The following is an 18789-nucleotide window of genomic DNA, read 5'->3' as shown; positions in this document are numbered from 1 at the left end:
TCAGGCTATTATCGCTGGTCATTCCGCTAAAGTCTAATTTCTCTCTGAGGAAGGTTGATTTGCTAATTAAAGGATAGTTGTTAAATGAACAAAAATAAAGCCAGTGGATGGGTGACATTTATAACACAAATTCTTGGTCCCAGTCACTGATAATCCACAAGCATTTATGACTGTGTTGGCATCTGAATGGCATTACTTAATGCTTTTGCTTCAGACTTGGTGTCTTAAATATGTATCTAAGTTCAGTTCATTTCAGTCACTCAGCTATGTCTGACTCTTTGCAACCCCATGGACTGCAGTATGCCAGGCTTCCCTGTCCATCATCAACTCCTGGAGCTTGCTCAAACTCATGTCCATCAAGTCGGAGATGCCATCCAGCCATCTCATTCTCTGTCATCCCCTTCTCCTCCTGCCTTCAATATTTCCCAGCATCAGGGTCTTTTCCAAGGAGTCAGTTCTTCGCATCAGGAGGCCAAAGGATTGGAGCTTCAGCTTCAACATCAGTCCTTCCAATGAGTATTCAGGACTGATTTCCTTTAGGATTGACTAGTTTGATCTCCTTGAGTCCAAGGGACTCTCAAGAGTCTTCTCCAACACCACAGTTCAAAAGCATTAATTCTTCAGCCCTCAGCTTTCTTTATGGTCCAACACTCACATCTATACATGACTACTGGAAAAATCATAGCTTTGACTAGACAGACCTTTGTCAGCAAAGTAATGTCTCTGCTTTTTAATATGCTGTCTATGTTCATCATAGCTTTTCTTCCAAGGAGCAAGTGTCTTTTAATTTCATGGCTACAGTCACCATCTTCAGTGAATTTTGGAGCCCAAGAAAATAACATCTGCCACTGCATCCATTGTTTCTCCATCTACTTGCCAAGAAGTGATGGGACCAGCTGACAGTTAATGAGGGGGCAGACAGTCAGCATACATTGGTCAGGCAATGTGAGGATGCCCAGGTGTGGAGAAAGAGGTCAGAGTTGGGCCGGAATATCGCTTCCACCACCCTTAGCTGTATGACCAGGGCAGATGTACTGAAACTCTGAGCCTCTGTTTCCTTATCTGTCAAACATGGGCCTAAAACAGACCTTAGAGATGCTGTGAGAAAGGGTGAGATGGCATCTATAAGGAGCTCATGATAATGAGAAATCTAGAATCGACTGTTTGGGATCAAATGTCTGCTGCAAGGATGTTACCAACCCACTGACATGGGTAGCTGAGAGTAATCTATTCCTGTACCAACTTCATCCACTCACTCAGTGATCACAGGGTATGGAGATGTGCCAGGTATGTGTGACCCTGGGAATCCAGGCATAATTAAGACACAGTCTAGCTTTCCAGGAGCTGACAATATTTGCTAAAGAAATGTACAGAAAGTAAATGGCCACAGATGCTGTGTCTAGAAGGATAGCTGAGAACGCAAAGGAAGACTGACCGTTTCCCTTCGGTGGAAGGAGGAGGGAGGGACCAAAAAAGCTTCTCAGAGGATGTTTTGAAGTATGTGCTGCTTATCAGGTAGACAGGGAGAAAGTGAGCCAGAGAAACAATGTTGTCAAGCCACGGACTGCACTGCCTCTTCTGAGAGACGTGGTTCCTGCAGCTGGAGGGCTAGGCCAGGGCTGAGCGGAGTGAGAGGCGGGCAGGAGAGGAGAGTGGGGGTCTAGGGCTGCCAGCAGGGCGTCGGGGAGCATGTGGGTCATCAAGAAATGGAGGCAGCAAGTGTGGGCTCTTCTTCAGGGAATGTGTCTTCCAACAGGAGGGAGTCAACCAGTCGGAAGGACATCATTAGAGCCTGCTGGTTACATAGGAGACTTGAACACACTCATAAGCTCTATAGAAGGAAGCAGTTAAGATGAAGTTGAATGCACATATATGGAATCTAGAAAAATGGTACCGATGAACTTAGTAGAGAATGACCTTGTAGACACAGCAGGAGAAGATGAGGGTGGGACAAACAGGGAAAATAGCATTAACATAAATATACTATCTGCGTAAAACAGTTAGTGGGAAGTTGCTAAGTAACACAGGGAGCCCAGCCTGGTGCTCTATGATGACCTAGAGGGGTGGGATGGCAGGAGGGGAGGGAGGCTCAAGAGAGAAGGGATATATAAATTATACATAAGTATATATATTTATTTATGTGGAGAAGGAAATGGCAACCCACTCCAGTATTCTTGCCTGGAGAATCCTGTGGACAGAGGAGCCTGGTGGGCTGCTGTCCATGGGGTCGCACAGAGTCAGACATGACTGAAGCAATTAGCATGCATGCATGCCTTGGAGAAGGAACTGGCAACCCAGTCCAGTATTCTTGCCTGGAGAATCCCAAGGACAGAGGAGCCTGGTGGGCTGCCGTCTATGGGGTCACACAGAGTTGGACATGACTGAAGTGATGCAGCAGCAGCAGCATCATATATATTTATATGTATGTTGTATATATGAATGCTATATATTGTTGTATGGCAGGAACCAACACAACATTGTAAAACAATTTTCCACCAATTAAAAAAAAATTTAAAGGAAAAAAAAAAAGATGAAGTTGAAATGACGGTAGAGAAAGGAATTACCCAGTGGAGTCCACTGGTCATGGGAAGGGGTGGGATTGGGAGCCCAGGGCAAGGGTGAGCCTTCTGCATGGAGGGCAGCTCCTCTTCCTCCAAGCCTGGAGGGATGAAGCAAGAGGGTAGAGGCAAAGGGGAATGTTTATGGGCGAGGACAGAATTGTAGTGCTTCTTTCTGAGAGCTATGCACCCTCTATAAATTAGAAGGCAGGTTATTTGCTAAGCAAGAGTGTCTGAGATGAAAGAGCAGTGGAGAAACTGTGGAATGTTTTGCTGGGAGCTGGGACCAACAAGCCAGGACTCCAAGAGACATTGCACTGGATTTTTGAGAACCGTACAATTCAGTGCTTGGCCCATGGATTCCAAAAATGTCTACAACAGGGAGGTATATACAGTTCCATTAAAAATGGGAGGGAGACCTTAGACATTGATTGAAGTCATGCTTCCCAAACAGTGTTCCTAGGCACCTGGGGCAATGCAGCAAACTGGCAAGGTGCTCCCGGATATTCTTAATTTCCTAGAAAACCCAGCAATAGCTTTTAGACACTACACACACTACTAGCGTGAGGTTCACTGTTTCAAGATAGATGGTGCTACATTCCTTTCAGTGACATCAGGTCTTTGCGAGAATCAGGTTTTAATGATTGCTGTGCTAAAAAGCAAGTACTGAGAGAAAAGAAATATGGAAGAAGAAATGAGAACACTGGGCTCCAGTTGGATTCCATGGTTGGAGAAGTTGTGCTGTGCTCAAAATGCACACTCCCCCACAAGTAAATAAGCATGGTCATGTAGGAGTGAAATAAAATATCATCTTTTCTTTCCATTTATATGTATTACTTTTAAATTATTAATATTCAGTTCAGTTCAGTTCAGTCACTCAGTCGTGTCCGACTCTTTGCGACTCCATGAATTGCAGCACGCCAGGCCTCCCTGTACATCACCAACTCCCGGAGTTTACCCAAACCCATGTCCATCGAGTCAGTGATGCCATCCAGCCATCTCATCCTCTGTCGTCCCCTTCTCCTCCTGCCCCCAATCCTTCCCAGCATTACAGTCTTTTCCAATGAGTCAACCCTTTGCATGTGGTGGCCGAAGTATTGGAGTTTCAGCTTCAACATCAGTCCTTCCAATGGACACCCAGGACTGATCTCCTTTAGGATGGACTGGTTGGATCTCCTTGCAGTCCAAGGGACTCTCAAGAGTCTTCTCCAACACCACAATGCAAAAGCATCAATTCTTCAGTGCTCAGCCTTCTTCACCGTCCAACTCTCACATCCATACATGACCACTGGAAAAACCGTAGCCTTGACTAGACAGACCTTTGCTGGCAGAGTAATGTCTCTGCTTTTCAATATGCTATCTAGGTTGGTCATAACCTTCCTTCCAAGGAGTAAGCGTCTTTTAATTTCATGGCCGCAATCACCAGCAGCAGTGATTTTGGAGCCCAAAAAATAAAGTCTGACACTGTTTCCACTGTTTCCCCATCTATTTCCCATGAAGTGATGGAACCAGATGCCATGATCTTAGTTTTCTGAACGTTGAGCTTTAAGCCAACTTTTTCACTCTCCTCTTTCACTTTCATCAAGAGGCTCTTTAGTTCTTCTTCACTTTCTGCCATAAGGGTGGTGTCATCTGCATATCTGAGGTTATTGATATTTCTCCCAGCAATCTTGATTCCAGCTTGTGTTTCTTCCAGCCCAGCGTTTCTCATGATGTACTCTGCATATAAGTTAAATAAGCAGGGTAACAATATACAGCCTTGACGTTCTCCTTTTCCTATTTGGAACCAGTCTGTTGTTCCATGTCTAGTTCTAACTGTTGCTTCCTGACCTGCATACAAGTTTCTCAAGAGACAGGTCAGATGGTCTGGTATTCCCACTTCTTTAAGAATTTTCCACAGTTTATTGTGATCCGCACAGTCAAAGGCTTTGGCATAGTCAATAAAGCAGAAATAGATGTTCTTCTGGAAATCTCATGCTTTTTCGATGATCCACCGGATGTTGGCAATTTGATCTCTGATTCCTCTGCCTTTTCTAAAACCAGCTTGAACATCTGGAAGTTCACGATTCATGTATTGTTGAAGCCTGGCTTGGAGAATTTTGAGCATTACTTTACTAGCGTGTGAGATGAGTGCAATTGTGCGGTAGTTTGAGCATTCTTTGGCATTGCCTTTCTTTGAGATTGGAATGAAAACTGACCTTTTCCAGTCCTGTGGCCACTGATGAGTTTTCCAGATTTGCTGGCATATTGAGTGCAGCACTTTCACAGCATCACCTTTGAGGATTTGAAATAGCTCAACTGGAATTCCATCACCTCCACTAGCTTTGTTCGTAGTGATGCTTTCTAAGGCCCACTTGACTTCACATTCCAGGATGTCTGGCTCTAGGTGAGTGATACACAATCGTGATTATCTGGGTGGTGAAGATCTTTTTTGTACAGTTCTTCTGTGTATTCTTGCCAGCTCTTCTTAATATCTTCTGCTTCTGTTAGGTCCATACCATTTCTGTCCTTTATCGAGCCCATCTTTGCATGAAGTGTTCCCTTGGTGTCTCTAATTTTCTTGAAGAGATCTCTAGTCTTTCCCATTCTGTTGTTTTCCTCTATTTCTTTGCACTGATCACTGAGGAAGGCCTTCTTATCTCTCCTTGCTATTCTTTGGAACTCTGCATTCAGATGGGAATATCTTTCCTTTTCTCCATTGCTTTTCACTTCTCTTCTTTTCACAGCTATTTGTAAGGCCTCCTCAGACAGCCATTTTGCTTTTTTGCATTTCTTTCCATGGGGATGGTCTTGATCCCTGTCTCCTGTACAGTGTCACAAACCTCTGTCCATAGTTCATCAGGCACTCTGTCTATCAGATCTAGTCCCTTAAATCTATTTCTCACTTTCACTGTATAATCATAAGGGATTTGATTTAGGTCATATCTGAATGGTCTAGTGGTTTTTCCTATTTTCTTCAATTTCAGTCTGAATTTGGCCATAAGTTCATGATCTGAGCCACAGTCCACTCCCAGTCTTGTTTTTGCTGACTGTATAGAGCTTCTCCATCTTTGGCTGCAAAGAATATAATCAATCTGATTTTGGTGTTGGCCATCTGGTGATGTCCATGTGTAGAGTCGTCTCTTATGTTTTTGGAAGAGGGTGTTTGCTATGACCAGTGTGTTCTCTTGGCAAAACTCTATTAGCCTTTGCCCTGCTTCATTCTGTACGCCAAGGCCAAATTTGCCTGTTATGCCAGGTGTTTCCCGACTTCCTACTTTTGCATTCCAGTCCCCTATAATAAAAAGGACATCATTTTTGGGTGTTAGTTCTAATAGGTCTTGTAGGTCTTCATAGAACCGTTCAAGTTCAGCTTCTTTAGCGTTACTGGTTGGGGCATAAACTTGGATTACCGTGATATTGAATGGTTTGCCTTGGAAACGAACAGAGATCATTCTGTCGTTTTTGAGATTGCATCCAAGTACTGCATTTTGGACTCTGTTGTTGACCATGATGGCTACTCCATTTCTTCTAAGGCATTCCTGCCCACAGCAGTAGATATAATGGTCATCTGAGTTAAATCCACCCATTCCAGTCCATTTTAGTTTGCTGATTATTAATATTAGGACTTAGATACTTACTATGGTTTTTCCAGTGGTCATGTATGGATGTGAGAGTTGGACGGTGAAGAAAGCTGAGCGCCGAAGAATTGATGCTTTTGAACTGTGGTGTTGGAGAAGACTCTTGAGAGTCCCTTGGACTGCAAGGAGATCCAACCAGTCCATCCTAAAGGAAATGAGTCCTGGGTGTTCATTGGAAGGACTGATGTTGAAGCTGAAACTCCAATACCACCTGATGTGAAGAGCTGACTCATTTGAAAAGACCCTGATGCTGGGAAAGATTGAGGGCAGGAGGAGAAGGGGACGACAGAGGATGAGATGGCTGGATGGCATCACCGACTTGATGGACATGGGTTTGGGTAGACTCCGGGAGTTGGTGATGGACAGAGAGGCCTGGTGTGCTGCAATTCATGGGTTCGCAAAGAGTCGGACACGACTGAGCGACTGAACTGAACTGAGATACTTACGAAGTTGTTCAGACCTAACCATGTAACAAATAGAAGTTTGAAGGTATTCCTTTTGGCCTCGGAGCACTATGAAAAATATCACTAAGGCACAAAGGATGCTATGAACAGAGAAACTTGAGAATCTTTGAATTAACAGACTGTCCAAACTTGAGTTTCTGTTATAACTTTCCTAAATCATAGAAAATTAAAGTTGGAAGGAAACTTAGCGATAACTAAGGTGTTGGAGAAGATTCTTGAGAGTCCCTTGGACTGCAAGGAGATCAAACTAGTCAATCCTAAAGGAAATCAGTCCTGAATATTCATTGGAAGGATTGATGCTGAAGCTGAAACTCCTATACTTTGGCCACCTGATGGGAAGAACTGACTCATTGGAAAGGACCCTGATGCTGGGAAAGATTGAAGGCAGGAGGAGAAGGGGACGACAGAAGATGAGGCAGTTGGATGGCATCATCGACATGATGGTTACGAGTTTGAAAAAGCCCCAAGAGATAGTGAAGGACAGGGAAGCCTGGCATGCTGCAGTCCATGGAGTCACAAAGAGTCAGACACAACTGAGTGACTGAACAAAAACAACAAAGAACAACTCCTGTCATTTTACAGAGGACACAGCTAAGCAAGGTGAAGGGGAATCGTCAAAGGTCATCAGTTGTTGGTAGAACAAGAAAGAATCTGGTTTTATCATTCCCTGTTTAATGTGCCCTTCCACTGAAAACAAGTAGTTTAATTCACTCATATCATTTGTGTAATAAAAGTTCATTTTCTCTCAAAAATCCTACTTGTAGAAATGAAAAACACATTCTAACTCAGGCCTGTGCTGGCTGTCTTCCTTGGTGTGAGCCTGTATTGATATCTGTCATACTAACCATGGCACATCTTCATTCACTGATATTGTTCCAGATCCTTATAGGTAAGTTACAGCAACTTCTTTTAAAAAATTTTTGTTGAAATTTAGTTGATTTACAATGTTGTGTTAGTTTCAGGCATTATAGCAAAGTGAATGAGTTATAGATGCTATATATATTCTTTTTCAGATTCTTCTCCATTATGGGTTATTACAAGATGTTGAGTAGAGTTCCCTGTTCTATACACTATGTCTTTGATGGTGATCTACTTTATATATAGTAGTGTGTATATATATTAATCCCAAACTCTTAATTTATGCCTCTTCTTTATCCTTTGGTAATCATAAGTTTGTTTACTATGTCTCTGAGTCTATTTCTGTTTTTTTAAATAAGTTCATTTCTATCATTTTTTTAGATTCCATATATAAACAACATCATATGTTTGTCTTCCTCTTCCTGACTTACTTAACCTAGTATGATCATCTCTCGGTCCATCCATGTTGCTGCAAATGGCATTGTTTCATTCCTTTTATGGGTGAGTAATATTCCATTGTGACTATACACCACATCTTCATTACCCATTCATCCGCCAATGGACCCTTAGTTAAAAGCAACCTCTTCTGGCCAAGTCAGACTGAATTCTGGAAATAAAACTGGTAGATTCTACATATTTTAGAGGGCTACTTTCCTCAAACATTTCTCATCCCCACAGTTTTGGATAGTGTTACAAGCACGGGGCATCCAAGCAAGCAGAGAACAAGGAAAGTGCACAGCACAGGCACATGCGTCCTCAGCTCAGCTCACTCACTAAGTCCTGCATGTCCATCGTGATTCAGAAACATGGCAAATGTGAACACATTATTTTATAAGCAGATGAACTAGCTCAGGAGAGTGCAGGGGGCACAGTGAGTGGGCAGTCTGCTTCCTTCCTCTTGCTCCTCCCTCCGCTTGGGTGGAGGACTGTGTGCTCACTGTGGTCCTCTCTGTCTCCGGCCACAGCCGTCTCAACTCTGGCGTACAACTCTTCTCTTTCAATTCCCCAAGACAACACCTGTGTCAGACCCAGATGGAAGCTGGTGGCTGATGGCACAACCCAGATCAGGAATCCAACTCCAACTGCAATGCTAGGAATCACTGTCTGAAAAAGTCACCAGCCATTCCTCCCCGTAGGCTTTTCTCATTAGCCATGGTCCCCCAGTTCCAGTTATCCACCGGCTTCCAGCTAGCCACTCCCTTGTCTCTAGCCCGTTTATTCCATCTTTGATTCCAAACCTCAGGCAGAAAATTCCAAATTCTTCTCCCTCTGATGATTAGAGAAGTTATTCTTTTTGTCGCCACTCACTGGAGTAGCCCCCATATCTGGCTTCTCGGGGCAAGAAGACCTAGCCAAACTAATCAAGGAATTGACACCCCTTCTGTGTGTTGCCCCCTTTTCAGTATTTACTACAAATCCTGGAACAAGGCTGCCTTGAAAGTGAAAGTGGTACTCACTCAGTCATGTCTGACTCTTTGTGATCCCATGGACTGTAGCCCACCAGGCTCCTCTGTCCATAGGATTCTCCAGCCAAGAATACCAGAGTGGGTTGTCATTACCTTCTCCAAGGGATTTTTCCGACCCGGGGATCAAACCCGGGTCTCCTGCATTGCAGGCAAATTCTTATCAACTGAGCCACCCGGGAAGCCCTTAAAAGTATTCAAAACTTTCATGTTTGAGGGGGTACGTTATAAGCTAAAAGCAAATGATGAAACACAAAGTGATTTTTCAAAATGCCAGCTTCCAGCTTCCGATGCTGCTTTATTTGTTTCTCTCTCAAGTTACCGGTGCGACTGTTTCCAAAGACTGACAAAGTTGTCTATGACAGGCTCAGACCCGGAAACGACACCCAGAAGTGTGGGCTCGTTTCTTTCTATTTCAAGATTGTGGGAGGCATGAACCAGAAGCCAGAGCGGCATTTCGGGCATCAGAGCTTTATGACGATAAGTCGGCGCTGCTGTTGACATATGAAGCTTCAGTAGCCCAGCCAAATTGATCAAATATAAACCCAATTTCCGATTTGCAGGGTTGGGTGGGCTAACAAATTGTATCAGAGGCTTTGCACTGAAGCCTTTAAGAAAACGGAGCTGTTGCCATGAACCCGTAACTCCCTACCCCTCCCTCTGCTTCTAACACCTCATCACCATTATTCATACATAATGGAGGCAGGGCTGGCAGACCTTACCCAGAGCAAGTGGATGACACAGAGGTGGGGCTACAGCCCCAGGGACAAAAGCCAATGATATTAATGGTGGCTACATTTTGAGGACCCACTGTTTGGTCCAGGCATCTTTATACACACTGTCTCATTCATTTCTCACAATGGCCCTAAAAAGTAACTGTTGTTATGATCTCTGTGTCAGAATCATTTTACAAAATATTTGCCAATTGATTTTTCACCTGTACGGTCTTGTTAATAGAGTCACCCTCTGTTTGCCCCCAAAATACACTTTGGCATTCACAACACTTGGAGTAGGATTAGGATAGCAAAAATATAAAACAAAATGTTTTTAGCATTTGGACTCCAAAATTTATGCCTCCTCCTAAAGGTCAGGTTTGGAATTTGGGTAGATATAGATTTTTTTTTTTTTTTTTTTTTTTAACCTGTGTAGCTGAGAGAGACTCAGGACACAAAGAGGTCTAAGAGACCAGAAGAGGCCTCACAGCTGAGATGTGAGGAATGGAGAATGACTGTGCAGCCTGTGGGCCAGAGAACAGCCAGGACCATGGGTCTTTCTCTGATGCTGGGAAGGTGGATGCTGGCGGTTAGAGACAAGCAGAAACAGCCTGGAGCTGAGGCATCAGGATGGTCAGGTGATAACTGGGGACCACACCTTCCCCATGACCTGATGCCCCATAATTAACCTCTACCCACTTTCCACTCCACCTCCCAAACCAGATGCCAGCCAGAGAGGAAAAATAAATGACAAATTTTACACTCCATTCACTGTGACAAGGTTTTCACCATCTGTAGAACTGAGGCTTAAGGCAGAAATGAGGTTCAATTGTCCATGCATGCATGCTAAGTCACTTCAGTCATGTCCAACTCTGTGTGACTGTATAGACTATATCCTGCCAGGTTCCTCTGTCCATGGGATTCTCCAGGCAAGAATACTGGAGTGGGTTGCCATGCCCTCTTTCAGAGGATTTTCCTGACCCAGGGATCAAACCCACATCTCCTGTGGCTGCTGCACTGCAGGCAGATTCTTTACCACTGAGCAACTGAGGAAAGCCCTGATGTTCAGTTACAGTAAAGCAAAGAAAATCTTTTAGTCATAGCTGAGTTTGCTATAAATGAAATTAATCCTGACAACGTGCAAGGAAACTGAAGTGTGGAGAAGTTAAGGAACCAGCCCCAAGGATACAGCTAGTAAGTGGAAGAGCTTGTCTGACTTCAGAATCCAAGCCTGTAATTGTTCTGCTCAACCGAACCAACTGGATCAAATATATCACCTTTAGGCCAATGGTTTCCAAACCGGTCCAGCTCAACACCGGTTGTTGAACTAAACGTGAAAGCAGAGCGACAGCAGAGTTGCTTTGGCTACAGAGTGGGGGCCGAGGCTCCGTCACTGCCCCTGGGGGACTGCACACTGTCCCTCGGGGGCTGTCCTAGGCAGACAGGTTTGTTTATTGGCCCTGAAGACAACTTACCATTTTCACCGTCATGTCTTTTCTCCTTCTAAAATGGGTCCCACCCCAATCTCTATCAGTTTAAGCTCCCTTCAGTCCAAACCATCCACAAATCAAAATATAGTTTCCTCTTCCAAGATCCTTCCTTACTCACCCTTTTTATTTATTATTTATTTATTTTACAGCCCATGTCTTTTGTTTTCTTCACACACATCATGCAATGAGTTCACAAAAAAGGGCTTCCAGCAGTTCAGGCTCCTTTCCGTGGGTTCTCATGAGTGTGCTTCCCTGGGTGGAGCAGGCTGGCACTGCAGCTGAACCCAAGTCCCTTTCTCTTTGGCTTCCTCCTTTCTCTGATCATTTTCCTTCAGGCATTTCTGGAAGCTATCTTGGTTCTTAAAGTGCTTAATATGTTCAATATGCATATTAATTCTCTTGGCCAGAATCTTCCCCTTGACTTGTTTGCAATGATGCCAACGGCATGTTGGGTAACACTGTAGACCCTTCCAGTTTTGCTACGGTAACATTTGTGGAGCATTCCTTTTTGAACAGAGCCCATTGCCTTGATGTCTACAATATCACCTTTCTTGTAGAGTCACATGTATGTGGCCAAAGGAACAACTCCATGTTTTCTAAAAGGCCTAGAGAACATGTAGCGGGTGCCCCTCCTCTTTCCCTTTGTGTTGGTCGTTTTGGCGAATTACTGGGAGATGATGGTTCTGGCCAAAAAGAAAGCCATACTAACCGTTTTAACTCAAATAAATACTTAACTTCAAAAGCACTGATGGATGGATGGATCCATCCCTATCCTCAGCTCTGCAAATGAGAGTCACCTGCGGAGACAAAATACAGTGTTTTGGTCCCAGCTTGGGATAGTCAGTAGGAGAAGGGGCGGGTCCAGCAGTAGTTTTTAAAAACTCCTAGGAAAATTCTAACGTGCACTCTGAGTTGAAAATCACCTCTCTTTCTTTTACCCTTGGTCTGTGCAGTTACTATTCTTTGTTCTCTGTGGTCAAGAGCAGAGATCCAGAATAGGATACTCCTGAGGATGAATCTTGGATAATGTGGAATCCATGGTACTGACATTGATTGGGTGGATGGATGGATGGATACATGGTGAATGTTTTAGGCCTAATTATTAATAATTTCCTGGTTCACAACTCTGTACTCAGCACCCACCCTCTTCTTCTCGGAAGTTGCTCCTTGCCCCAATCAAACCATATCGTGTTAGTGAAAGTTGGCCATTACAGTGTCATTAAAATAAGAAGAGATTCATCTCTCTTTGAAAACAAAGCTCTAGGATGTGAAGCCTGAGTTACCTGCTTCCCTGAGTCCTGACAAGGAGAGAAAGCTGGTTTGAAAAGTGAGGCTGATACTTAGAGAAAGAAGATAATCCTGGAGGCCTTGCAACTGGCATTCATTCCTGAGGTCAGCTGACTCTTCCTCCCCAAAGTTTGTTAGCCAAACTCCATTCTTCATCCTGCTGGAGCTGTCATTTGGATCTCTAGTACTTACAGTCATGAGAGTTCACTGTCTCTGATCTTTGACAAGTAATGAGATACGAGCCTCAGTTTCCCCATCTGCATCATATGAACACAGAGTTGTTCTCAAGATTAAATAAAATATTTACATAAAGTACTCTAGACAGGTTCATTAGAAATATTCACATCATGAATATGATGATTGACTATATCTAGCTTTTTCTTGAGATATATTTCTAAAATCTGAGTCTTGTAAGTTAAGATATAATAAATTTTTTCATTTATATCAAATCCTTTCCTTGATGTTCAAATACTAGATTTAAACATCTCAAGAAAAAATTATAAGTGAACCTCATTTATAAGCATAGATGCAAAATTTCTAAATAACATATTAAAAAATTGAATCTTGGTGTGTATAAAAAGAGAAATTCATCACAACAAAGTAGAATTTATTCTAGGAGAGCAAGGATATTTCCACATTAGAAAATAAAAAGTTTAAAAATTACAAACATCTGAATAAATGCTGAACAATCATTTGATGAAATTCAATATCTATTTGTGATTTTTAAAAAATTTTTAACCAACATAAATACAAAACACCTTCCTGATCTTGATGAATGCTATCTATTAGAAATTTATAGCAAGGATTATTCTTAATGGTGAAACATCAGGAGGATTTCCAATAAAATTGGAATAAAACAAAGATCTTTTCTCTCCTCTCTAAATTTAACACTATACTGGTATTTCTGGTCAATGCAACAACAAGCAAAAAAAAAAAAAAAAAGAGAGAAGAGAAAAAGAGAGTGAAAGAGAGGAAATAAAAGAAATAAAAAGAGTCATTATTTATGGAAAATATCACGTACCAAAAAAAAAATGTTTAATTGAAAAACTGCTAAAACTAATAAGTACATTTAGTAAAACTCTGAATACAAGATACAGTTTTTGTATCCAGAAAATCAACAATATTCCCATATACCTATAATACTTAAAATAGGAATGATATCTTTCAAAATCTCAACAAAACTATAAAATATCTGAGTATATGCTTCATAACATGTATGCAAAATCTTCATTAAGAAAAACTATAAAGCTTTCCTAAAGGATACAAAAGGAGACTTTACTTGAAAAGACTCAAATTGCGTAAATGACAATTTTTCCAAATTAACCTATAAATACAATTCTAATCAATATCCCAAAGATTTGTTGATTCTAAAACTCATATGAAAAAATACAAATGCCAGGGACACTGAGAACAAATTTGAGAAAAAAGAAATTGTCAAGGAAGCCCTTGACCTATCAATTATTAAATTCTTCAGCTTCACCTCTCCTTTTTCTTCATTCTCTTGCACCCCCCCAGGCAATTCTTGTAGTGGTGGTGATGGATGGCAATACTAACAGCAGCAATGGTAGCTTTAGGAACTATAATTCTAAGGGAAAAGAACTTTCCTTACCATTCAGTGGAGCAAGGATTCCATGAAGCTAAGGTCAAATCCCTCTGCTTTTTTGCTTTCTTTCTGTCCTACCACTTAGTCACAGACATGCTGCAATTGCGTGGAAGATCAAAAAGGGGACCCCTAGGGAACTAAGAAGTACTGGGAGATCACAGAAAGAGAAGAGCTCAAGACAGTAACCCGGGAATTTCTGGGCTCACCCTAAACCCACTGGTGCTTGAATCTAATCCTAATAAGCATATCAAAGACTTTGAGAACTCTTCCACCCAGATTTCAGAATGACCACTTGGTGGTGCCCTCATGGGACAGAACCAGCAAACATCGCAAAGATGAAAACTGAACTGACATGTTGTAACCACAACCCACAGAAAGCAGGAGGGAACTTGTGGTCTAAATCTAATCATCAATTAAAATAAATTAAAAAAACCATTGATATCCATATCATTCAAGCAAGATCCAGAGTCTCCTAACCTGATACTCAAAATACAATTCAAAATTATGTGTGAAAATTTGTGAAATTCTCAACTCACATAGGAAAAGATAACCACCAACAAGGAGATGATACTTATATTGGGATTATCTGACAAAGACCTTAAAAATTTTTTAAATAATTTAAAATGCTTAAAAGAGTAGTACAAACACTCTTGAAACAATTTTTTTTAAAAAGAAGCTTTTAAAATTTTAGTAAAGAAATAGGCAGTAAAAAGAACTAAATGGAAATTTTAGAACTGAAAAATAATGTCAGCAAAATTTTTAAATTAACTGAAAGGACTTACTAGCAGATTTGAGATGACAGAAGAGTCTGTGAACTTGAAGATAGATCAATAGAAACATTCTAATATGAACAACAAAAAGAAAAGATGATTTTAAAAAAAAAGAAAGACAGAGCCTCAGGGATCTGTGGGGCAGTAACAAAGGGTTTAATATTTCTGTGATCAGAGTTCTATAAGGGAATAAGAAAGAGGGAAGTTCTGAGAAAGTATTTGAAGAAATAAAGGCTGGACGCCTCTCAAGTTTGACAAAAGACGACAACCTAAACATTCAAAAGTATCCCAAACAGGATAAACCAAAGAAATCCACACCCCAACAAATCATATTCATATCACATGAGCCAAATCCTATCTATTTATTCCTATTGAGTCTGTTTCTCTGGAGAGTCCTCTAACTAATACAGTTGTCAGGATACAAGTCTCTGCTGATTGCGGGACTTATGGCCTCGGTTCCTTACTGATTGTTGACTCAAGGCCACCTCAGTTATTTGTAATGGAGGCCTCTCCAACATGGCAACTTGCTTCATCAGAGCCAGAAAGAGAGAGTTTGCTAGCAAGACAAAAATCAGAATCTTTTGTAACTTAATCATGGATATGATATCCTATGCTGAATTCTATTGATTAGGGGTAAGTAACTAGGGTCAACCTATACTCAAGAGGAGGGAATTCCATAAGGGCAAGAATACAAGAAAGTGAAGATCATTGGAGCCCATTTTAGAGTTTCCCTATCACAAGTGGTTATATTAGAATCAAAGTAAGCTTCATGGCAAAAAGAAAAGGTCCCAAAGCTAAAGAGAAATAATACATATGACTAAAAGTATCAATTTACCAAAAAAGCATAGCAACCCCAAATGTATGTATTCCTAACAACAGGAGCTTCAAAACATGTGAAGCAAAAACTGACAGAAATACAAGAATAAGTACACAAACACATGATTATAGTTGCAAACTTTAACACTCTCATAAAAGAACCAGTAGACAGAAAATCAGCAAGAAAATAGAAGAATTAACCAACATCATCCATTATCTAGACCTAATTATTAACCAGAAACAGAAGAATACACATTTTTTCCAAATGAACATGGATTATTCACCAAGATCTGTAGGCTGTATCTAAGGTCATAAAATAAAACATTAACAAATTTAAAATAATTGAAATCATACAAAGTATATTTTCTGACCATAATGGAATTATACTGTGTGTGTGTGCTTAGTTGCTCAGTCATGTCTGACTCTTTGTGACCCCTACTAGTAATCAATAAATAGAATTTAACAGGAATGTGTCCAAATACTGAAAATTAAGAACACTTAAAAGTAGTCCATGGAGAGAGGTTCAAGAAGGAGGGGACATATGTATATCTATGGCTGATTCATGTTGATATTTGGCAGAAAATAACAAAATTTTGTAAAGCAATTATCCTTCAATTAAAAAATAAATAAATTTTTAAAAAGTAGCCTATGGGTATTAAGAGGTACAAATTACTATGTATAAAATAAATAAGATACAAAATATAGTATAGCACAGTATAGCCAGCATTTTAAATAATTTTAATGGAGGGTAATCTATAAAGACCAATATAAAACCAATAATGACTATGTTGTACAACTGAAACTAATATAATATTACTAATATAATCTATACTATAATTTACAAAAAGTTTTTAAGTAACATGATTCAAAGAGGGTCAAAGTTTCAATAAAACCACATGAAAAGGAAAATGCAACATATGAAAAGTCATAGGATGTGGCTAAAGCAGTGCTTTCAGGGAAATTTATAGCACTAAAATGCCTTTGCTATAAAGAGAAAAAGGTGTCAAATAATAAAGGTGTCAAATAAGTTTCTACCTTAACAAACTAGGAAATAGAGTTAAAAATACACAAATCAAGCAGAAAAAAGTAAATGGTGAAGGTAAATGCACAAATCAGTAAAACTGAAGACAGAAATACAAAAATCCTTAAAAAAATGATTAGAGAAAAATCTAATGACTAGATTTTTTAAATGACTAGAGAAAAATCATTAAAACTGAAGCTTGTTCTTAAAGAAAAACCAATAAAATTGATGTCTCTAACAAAACTGCCAAAAAAATAAGAGATGACACAAATTATCTGTATCAGGGATGAAAGAGGCGCTATCACTGCAGAACCCACAGATATTAGAATGATAATTAAAAAAACACTACAAGCTATTCTGCACAATAACCTAATACTACAGATTAAATGGAACAACTTCTTGTGAACTACAAACTACAAAACTCACCTTAGATGAAGTAGATAGCTTGAATAATCCTACAACCATTAAAGAAATAGAATTTTAGTTAAATCTTCCTCCAAAAGAATCTCCAGTTCCAAACAGGAGTCACTATAAAATTTTACCAAACATTTAAAGAAGAAATAATACTAGTTTTACACACTGCCCTCTAGAAAACAGAAGGGCAATACTTTCCAACACACTTTGTAAGGCCAGCATTATAGTGATACTAAAACACAAAAAGATAGTACAAAAAAAAAAAAACAACTACACACCAATATTCCTCATGAACATAGGTGGAAAAAAACCAACAAAATATTGGCAAATAAAATATAGCAATATACAAAAAGAATAATTCATCATAATTAACTGGGATTTATCCCAGGAATACAAGTCTGATTCAATATTCAAAAATCTACAATATAACTTATCACACTAACCATCTAAAGAAGAAAAAGCATAGATACTATCAATATATTCAGAACAGCATTTGACAAAATATAGCACCCATTTATGATAAATATTCTCATCAAATTAGGGAGAGAAGGGAACTTCTTTAATATAACAAGGAGCATCTATAAAACAAAAAACACCTTAGGTTAATATCATAATTAATAGTAAAAGATTCCCCCCAAGATGCATCCTCTTTAAGATCAGAAAGAGGGCTAGGGTATCTATTCTCAATACTTCCATTCAACATAATACTGGAAGTCTCAGCCAGTGAAATATGCAAGAAAAAGAAATAAAAAGCATATAAATTTTGATTTTAAAGATGGAGTAAAACTTGCTATTCACACATGACATGATCATTTAGATAGAAAATCCTTGGGCTCTACCAAAAACTTCTAGGATGAAGTATGTTTAGCAAGGTAGCAGGATACAATGTCCATACCAAAAAGTCTACTGTATGTCTGCATACTAGCAATGTAAACTGGAAACTGAATGTAATAAATTATACATTTACAGGAGCTTTGAACAATGAAATACTTAGAAGGGTATACATCTTAAAAAACATGTACAGTATCTGTATATGGAAATGTACAGAATTACTATGAAATGGTGATTAAATAAATCAAAGAGGACCTAAATAAATGGAAATACATATCATGCTCATGAAATGGAAGACTCAGCATAGTAAAGGTATCAGTTCTCCCTAAATTCATTTATAGATTCAATGATGTGTCAATCGAAATTTCAACAAGGCTTTTTACAGATATTGATAAGAAGATCCTAAAATTTGTATAGCAATGCAAAGGATTCAAAATGTCCAAAGCAACTCTGAAAAGAATAAAGTTAGAGGACTCTAACTATATGATGTTAAAACTTACTATAAAGGTACAGCACTCAAATGCAATAGACCTATTAACAAAGCAAAGAATAAAAACCATATGATAATTTCAATAGATGCAGAAAGAGCTTCTGATAAAATTCAACATCCATTTATAATAAAAAGAAACTCTTCAGAAAGTGGGCATGGAGAGAAGATAACTTAACATAATAAAGCCCATATATGACAAACCCTCAGCTAACATTATACTCAATGGTGAAAAGCTGAAAGCATTTCCTCTAAGGTCAAGAACAAGACAAGGATGCCCATTCTCACCGCTTTTATTCAACATAGTTTTGGAAGTTCTCAACACAGCAATCAGAGAAGAAAAAGATATAAAAGGAATCCAAACTGGAAAAGAAGTAAAACTGTCACTGCTCGC

The 18789-nt window shown here is 39.8% G+C and overlaps 1 long non-coding RNA gene and 1 pseudogene across 1 annotated transcript in view; both read right to left on the bottom strand.

The window, feature by feature from the left end:
* The window catches only part of LOC145506092 (uncharacterized), a 227312-nt gene that overhangs the window by 26517 nt on the left and 182006 nt on the right, over positions 1 to 18789 (bottom strand). The gene's annotated exons all lie outside the window — the stretch shown is intronic.
* Positions 11344 to 11830, bottom strand: LOC145507388 (large ribosomal subunit protein eL21 pseudogene; annotated as a pseudogene).

This window comes from Giraffa tippelskirchi, chromosome 5 (assembly GCF_054371585.1).
Source record: "Giraffa tippelskirchi isolate mGirTip1 chromosome 5, T2T-mGirTip1v1.2.pri, whole genome shotgun sequence".
Taxonomy (NCBI): domain Eukaryota; kingdom Metazoa; phylum Chordata; class Mammalia; order Artiodactyla; family Giraffidae; genus Giraffa; species Giraffa tippelskirchi.
The sequence above is the reverse complement of the archived record's forward strand: the minus strand, read 5'-3'. Positions and strand labels throughout refer to the sequence as shown.